This window comes from Schistocerca gregaria, chromosome 2 (genome assembly GCF_023897955.1).
Source record: "Schistocerca gregaria isolate iqSchGreg1 chromosome 2, iqSchGreg1.2, whole genome shotgun sequence".
Taxonomy (NCBI): Eukaryota; Metazoa; Arthropoda; class Insecta; order Orthoptera; family Acrididae; genus Schistocerca; species Schistocerca gregaria.
Window position 1 is genome coordinate 427,381,435 of NC_064921.1, and position 8,234 is coordinate 427,389,668.

Consider the following 8,234-nt stretch of genomic DNA (forward strand, 5'->3'; position numbering starts at 1 on the left):
GTTACATCTCATGTCACGTTTCATACTGAATCTATATGTCAATACTTTGTTACGTTTCCTTAAATTCTAAAATCTATAAAATATTCAGCCCTTATGCGAATTAAAGTTGTATGTTGCATGCAAACTACTGTAAATTTCGTCTCCGCTATTCAAGAGGGGCATATAAGAAACGTTTACAATGACAGTGCCAAACACGTAATTATCCTACAGAGAGTACTTCTCTAGAACGGGTAAAATTATCAATGTAAATTTCATGAATCAACTGTGTTGGAAAACTGATGTACGACACATTCTTGTTTCAGCTCTAGTCTTAACATGTACAGTATTCAACATTCCATTCTCCTTCATTTAGCACCTAATTAATTTTTGTCGTGTTCTCTTTATTGTGAATTTTTTATACGATTTCAGCTAATTAAGCCAGTTGCCAGTTGCAAGTGGCCGGTTTGGTGACGCGAAGATCGCGTGCCATCGGCCAGCAGCCTATATTTCTTAACGAAATCCGATCATCATTCCTATTTCTATGCAAAATCAGACTTTTTGTTAACGGGAAGCATTACTCTGTCATCCGTCACCAATCTTTTCCTTTCACCGACAACATTTTGTGCGCCCGATCATTTCAAGTCTTAAAGCTGTCAGGTATTTAATACTTCAACGGCGCAGGAGTAGTTCCATTCTAATTATTCATTCAAAAGTCTACAGCTCAGTTATACACATATTCCTCAATGTCAATGTGATGTGTCTCACCACTCGAACGATTAACATTCAAAGTCACATCATCATTTGTTTCTTTATATTTTATACTTAGGTGACAAAAGTTCATGGGATACCTTCTGATATCGTGTCGGACCTTCTTTGGTCCGGCGTAGTGCAGTTGTGGTCCGGTGACATTGGACATTGTCATCCATAAAAATTTCATCGTTGTCTGAGAACGTGAACTCTATGAATGGCTGTAAATGGTCTCCAAGTAGCGCAGCATAACCATTTCCAGTCATTCATCGGTTCACATGTAAACACAGCCCACCACCAGCTTGACAACTTGAGTCATGGCTTCGCAGGGTCGGAGCTACACTCGAACGTTACCATCAGCTTTTACCAACTGAAATCGGGACTCATCAGACCAAGCCACGGCTTTACAGTCATCTAGGGTCCAGCCGATATTATTATAAGCTCAGAGAGGCGTTGCAGGCGATGTCGTGCTTTTAGGAACGCACTCGCGTCCATCGTCTGCTGGCATAGTCCATACATGCCAAGTATCGCTGTACTGTCCGTATGGATACGTTCGTCGTACGTCTCACATCCATTTCTGCGTTTATTTCACGCAGTGTTGCTCGTCTGTTAACAATGACAGCTCTGCGCAAAAGCCACTACTCTCGGTCGTTAAGTGGACGCCGTCGGCCACTGCGTTGTTCGTGGTGAGATGTAGTGCCTGAAATTTGTATTCTCTGCATACTCTTTACACTGTATATTTCAGAAAATTAAATTCCCTAATGATTTCCGAAACAGAAGTCCATCCGCATTCATAGTCTGTTAATTCCCGTCATGCGGCCATAAACCTTTTCACATCAATCACCCGAGTGCAAACGCTATTCCATTTTACATCTTGTGTACGTGACTCTGTCGCCTTCTGCGTATGTGCACATCGTTATTCTAAGACTTCTGTCACCTCAGTGATTTCATGGGATGCATTACACTACCTACTTTCTCACTAGTTTCCGAACAGATTCTTTCAGGTTTGTCTGTTAATTTTTGTGTGGCATCAGGACTGCCCTGGTGAGTGGTTTTCAGCTCCGAAATTCGGTTGTTAAGGCACTTGTTGCGCTGACAGTTTTGTCAGTTTAGACGATATAGCATTTTTCATAAATGACATTTCATTTGGCTGTAATGATACGTGTTGAAAATTTGTTTTTATCATTGCCTCAAAACTTCGATATAAATCTGTAAATGGGTCTTCAGTAGGACGAGCTGATCGCGTGCTAAAAAGACAGTATTTCCAATAGCCTTAACAGTAAACTGCGGCAACGGCCTTGCCGCAGTGGGTACACCGGTTCCCATCAGATCACCGAAGTTAAGCGCTGTCGGGCGTGGCCGGCACTCGGATGGGTGACCATCCGGGCCGCCATGCTCTGTTGCCATTTTTCGGGATGCACTCAGCCTCGTGATGCCAATTGAGGAGCTACTCGACCGAATAGTAGCGGCTACGGTCAAAGAAAACCATCATAACGACCGGGAGAGCAGTGTGCTGACCACATGCCCCTTCTATCCGCATCTTCAGCTAAGGATGACACAGTGGTTGCATGGTCCCGATGGGCCACTTGTGGCCTGAAGACGGAGTGCTTTTTATAAGTAAATTCGTTAGCTTCAACCTATAATTCTATGGAATTGACTTCTTCATAACCAATTTTACACATTTTCCTATCTAGATGCCTGAAATTATTTAAGTAAAATTACGCATTTTAGTTTAATAACAAAAAATTATGTAGAACATGAAGCAAGACAATATTAATCTTATGAGACAGTCTAATAGTGCTATGCCATGTTCCGCGCCTCGCAAAATAAGTCAGCCATATTTTGAAACTTAACATCGTGACTGTTAACCGTAATTTACCAAAAAAATCAAATAACCAAATTTTGAATAAAAATCGGCTGTGTACGATTAATTTGAGTAGCAACAATTACGTACAGGCACGGGAAATGAATAACGTCGTACGTCTTACCTTATATGTTGTGATGACCATTAACAAGAAACGTGATTTCGCGTCACCAAGCTATCTGCTTTCCAATGATGGCTGTTTGGCCTGAAGTTAAGACCAGTTTAAGCCATAAGAAAAGACTCAGAATACTAAGCCTGCTCTCCAATTCTTATTATTACATGTCTTCTTTTGTTATTGGCAACGTTATGCATCCTTCCTGTTAACGACATTCTTCCATCATGAATAAGTTTAAAATAACTCAGCACACTAGAGAGAAAGATGATACAATACACGGTCGACCATATTATAGGACCATTATAGGAATATTCTGTGCATGAAATTTATTGTCTTCATGTTAGTACAGATTGTTTCTCCTCTGTCTCATGAAATGAACCGAAGACGGTAAAATACCGATGAAAACCGACTAAAGAAAAGTAAGCCATATTGAAGGAAGCAGTGTCTGCAAAAAGGAATTTCAAACAAATTAAAAAAACAAGTTATGAAACAAAGAAAGAGAGTCATTTTTTTTTAATTAACATTAAGGTTAATACAGACGTTAATTTTGCATGATAATAATTATCACAACCGGATTTTCTTAATAACTTAGGCAGCAGCTCTGACTTAAAAACGTTGAAATGAAAAAAACCATAGCGTGCTATTTCCAGCTAATTTACAGGCCAACAATTAAACAAAATAAACTTAATTAGCTCTTGAATTTAGCTACCAAAATAAAGAGTATCTCATTTAAATTGCGTTATTACTTAACATAAAGTAATAATTTGTATGCAGAAATGAATTTGATGTTCTGAGATGTAATCTTACTTCAACATCGCTGAAATAAATTGTTTTGTTACAACGTGAATTGAAAAGAAAACACTGATATGGTGAGAATCATAAAAACCCGTTAATAAATGTCAGACAAAATATAGCCGAATAACCTTATATAATTAAGCACAAAATATCATCACAGACACAGTTAAAAAGGCGACACATGACTGCGGACGGGTGACTACTTAGAAACGTTGGGTGACTGTGATACTCTGTGAAGTTTGGGTGTTGTGTCACAATACCTACTGCGCCACTGTTGTGATGCGCTCTCTACTAATGGTGAGTTGCATCACTATTAACGACTGTGTCATAGTAGTGTTCTGAGACTAACGCACAAATAAATTAGTCAAAACAGAAGAACTCTTATTTATTGTTACTCGAAAGATACATCGACATGAACTCTGGTACACAGACGAAAACTTAGCTCGTGACAAGTTATTACTTCCAGCAGCAAGTATCCTCCTGAGAGTAAGTCTAGGTTTGCAATGTAACACTGTGGGTATTGTGGCTCCAGTAACAAGTCTGTTTACTAATACGGCGTATTCCAGTGTGGCTACGTCAATTGCTGGTAACTCCGTAACTGCAGCTGCAGCGCGATCTGGAATAGTACTACAACTCGATCTGGAGTAGAACTGCAGATGTCTCTGCAGCCCTCGGGCCCTAGGTTAAAACGCTACGCAGGTTGCTACATCGGATCCACTGCCACTGCTGGAGATAACGAGCTCCTCGCCAATTGGCTTCCTGGCCAACTTGATGGCATTGTAGCCTCGCCTGTGATGCATGCAACCCACAACACAAAGGTGCCGGAAGGAATATCTGACCAGCAGGGGTAGCCGCAGGACTCAACAATGACACGAAATGAGAAAGTTTACCACCAGTAGCCCACCTTCACCGATCCATTAAAAATCGAACTGCAGTGTATAAAACGGCATATATGCTAAATTACATAACAATTACATAATTCTGCAGGCTCGTTCAGTGGTATGAGCGGATTCTGTCTACAAAATGTGTTGTGAATTGAGTTAGTAATAATGAACTAGTAAGTCAAAAGGTCTTACCTGCTTTACTGCAAGACACTAAAAAAGTAGTAAGCGACAAATTTATTCTTTCATCATTTTATGGGGGGCTTCAGCTAGATAAAGTTTTGTAAGGATTTGAAATTATGTTTACAGTTTGTTGGTCGTTGCTAAGTCCTGTCATTCTCAAATAATGGATGAATATTGTCTGGGTAATTTGCTTTCCGCGAGCTATGCTAACTCAAGACGGATACACAGTTTATAACTGTAATACTTGACTTGCTGCGTTTAACCTTTAACACGAGATTCTAGCTCTCAATTAGAATATTAGGACTGCATTATAAGTATTTAAATTCGGTCAGTAGGTGTGAGACATATTGGAAATCAAATTTTCCTTGCCCCTGGAAGCCATTACACAGGTAATCTGCAAGTGAAGAAGCCCAGGTGTAACTGTTTAGTAATCTATGAATGGACTCCTTCTCTGCGAAGAATGTGACAATACGCTAAGCATTTACGTGTAGATATGATTTCCGTTGTCCCTTGTCTTGAGCTGTTAACAACAATATTTAAAATGCTTTTGTGCATAATAAAATTCTAAATAATGAGTTTCCCATTATGTGCTCTATGCTCTTCCCAATTGAGCAACATTGGTAATCATGCTCCTCTAGCTACTTGGCTGTTTTGCATTTCATTCTTTAGAAAGATATCTTCAATAATTTTGTAGCAAATTATGACACTCCAAGGTTTCGATCATCGTTACAATATTTCGTATGGCATGAAACAAATATGGAAGCGGAAGTCGTGAGCTATGTACTTCACAAAACTAAGCGTATAAAATAACGTCCTATAAATGCTTAGTGATAAGTAAACATACACTAATAGATTAACGAAGTCTATAATTTGGAGAACCTTGCTGTGTATTGTACCTGTACTCTTCATTTATGGATTTAGTACGCTATGTGCATGTTGCAATTGTCAAATGTAGTGTTGGAAGGCGTATGCTGTGTGTGAGCAATGTCGTAAATGACTTTAGTGGGGTTTAATGGATTATTTCAGAGATATGAATTTAAGTTCCACGGATCATGGTTAGAAAGAGATAACGATGATGTTAATGTTTGTTTTGCCACTTTCTTGTATTCTGGTAGTTATTTGTTCTTCCGCCAAGATCCGCTATAAATCGTAAAATAGTGAAGTATCTACTCTTCTTATACTGTTAAAGTTTGTTAAATATCTCCAATGAGTCAAAAGCTAATTCTTCTGCGTATTAAATAAACCCTGTTTTATTGAGTGAGCAAAGTTATGGATGATGAGAAATGACATTTAATGTGGCAACTGTATGACTACCAACCACAGCTTAAACTGAGAAAAACACTGTTACTTCTTTCACCTAGAAATCTCGAGGTTCTTTGATCCAGTGATTGAAACTGTGAGTCAGTGTACATTATAAGTACTCAAAAGATTCTATTACGTGAACAAATTATCTCAACTGTAAGTCCCGAGAATAATGAGCGGAAATGCTTCATACACCCCATTTGGTGTTCGAAGAATTTCAATTGTCTTAGTTATATTTCAACAAAGTATTCCAAGACATAAGTAACCGGATCCCTTTGTGCTGATCGACTCTAATGATAACAGGATAGGAATGGAGAAGAGAATGCTGGATGCAACTATAACATTTATTTTTACACAAGCTTCATTAACAAACACAAAAAACCAGTACAAATAGAATGGATTTTAACCACGTGTGTCTGTATCTGGAGTTGGTTTACTCGAACTGCTGAATCATGAAATGCCTGAAACATACAACCGATATTGCCATTTGAATCAATGACAGGACACAAAGATACACACTTCTCACACACACACCTCGTAGCGCCAGGGCTGTAACTTAGCCACCTGCTCGATGGTGTTTGGGAGCTTCCCACGTTAACAATTTGGACGGAAGGACTTGTCTCAAACGTGCTGCTTCCAGTACTCACTACCGCACATCTGCAATACGCAGAGTTCTGAACCGGGTCTCCTTATGCTGCCCACTTGACTACTACTCCGAAAAATCTGCGTCTTCCTCCTCCTACGCAATATTTCGGCAGCCCTCTGTTCGCGTACCAATAGCGAAATTAGGCGCTTATCCAACCAATGAGGATATTTTTCTCTGATAGAACTTCCCGCCAAAAGCGCACAATTCTTCCCGAATCCAATCATGCCAAAATATCGTCTCCCACTATCAAAATTAAGGCCGACCTCGTTGAAGACATTGACAACACAAGCTCTACACCAATGATTCTGTTGTGTTCTTTCAACTTTTAGACTGCAGGCCTTGGCTTATAAAGCTCAGTCCGCCCTGACCGAGGCTACAGAACCGTTTACAGCCACCTCCACGCTGTTTGCTCCAGGGAGTTTAGCTCCCCAGCTTTCTAAAAACCTCCTTGTTGCGTTACCTCGGCTTGGCACCGTCGAGTCGCCAAACCAGTCCATACACACCAGGTTGGAACAATGCATTCCAGTCCCTGGACATCATCGTTCGGCCTCTGCCAACGCGGCACTGCACTACCTGCTCGGGGCTCTCAACAAAGAGGTTGCTAGCAGGATTTCTGTTTTCTTTAATGGTAGCCTCCATCCACATAAATCAATGAAATGCAAACTCTACCAACACCAGTCAGTATAAAATTCGGAAATAAGTTAGTTTAAGTAGTGTGTAAGGCTAGGGACCGATGACCTCTGCAGTTTGGTCCCTTAGGAATTCAGACAGCCCGCATCTCGTGGTTGTGCGGTAGCGTTCTCGCTTCCCACGCCCTGGTTCCCGGGTTCGATTCCCGGCGGGGTCAGGGATTTTCTCTGCCTCGTGATGGCTGGGTGTTGTGTGATGTCCTTAGGTTAGTTAGGTTTAAGTAATTCTAAGTTCTAAGGGACTGATGACCATAGATGTTAAGTCCCATAGTGCTTTGAACCATTTGAACATTTTTGAATTCAGACACATTTGAACTTTTTTCGTCTTTCAGTGTAACAGTTCCACATTACGTGCATCAATTCTATCGTCGATGGTCCATGTTGCCGCATTGACATCGCTTATTTGTTTTGTTTCTTTAAAAAAAAATCTATGTATGTCGAAGACTGCCAGTTTGTGTCATAGTTATTGCTACTGTGCGACACATGCTAATACTGAATGAGAGAATCCATCTAGCTGCACATCTCATATGAAGAAGTAAACCACGGAATAATTTTGTTTATTTTATCCTGTGTCACTGATTTGTTATGAAATACCGTAGTCAGGTGACGTGGGAAAGTAGACTGCTATTTTGGATGTTCCTACTAATAAAATTTCAAATAATATTCCCTTTTGCTCTACACGAAGTCTCTCACCTATTTCTGAACTGAGCTCGAACATTTTAGTGTTCAATAATAGTTTAGGTTAGAAGAATTGATGTTGTTTTACCTCTCTCTTTCTTTTCAAACTGCATATAAACTGAATACCGGCCAAGCTAAAACTGTGTGCTGAACAGATACACATGACCGAGTTTTTATGTTTCGCTAACAGTACTGTACCATGCCACTGTCCGAGCACGTCCCACAGACCTTTACACAGTTCATCTAGTCACTAATATCCATTTCCATATATGGTATTGTTATCTAAAATATTTTTTTCATGTGGGGATATGTCAAAGCGATGTCCGAAAGGAGATATATCTGAATTTAATTTTAC

At 40.0% G+C, this 8,234-nt stretch overlaps 1 pseudogene; it reads left to right on the plus strand.

Annotated features, from left to right (window-relative positions):
- Positions 1–2,014: 2,014 nt before the first annotated feature.
- On the plus strand, positions 2,015–2,132 carry LOC126337154 (5S ribosomal RNA; annotated as a pseudogene).
- The last annotated feature ends 6,102 nt before the right edge of the window (positions 2,133–8,234 follow it).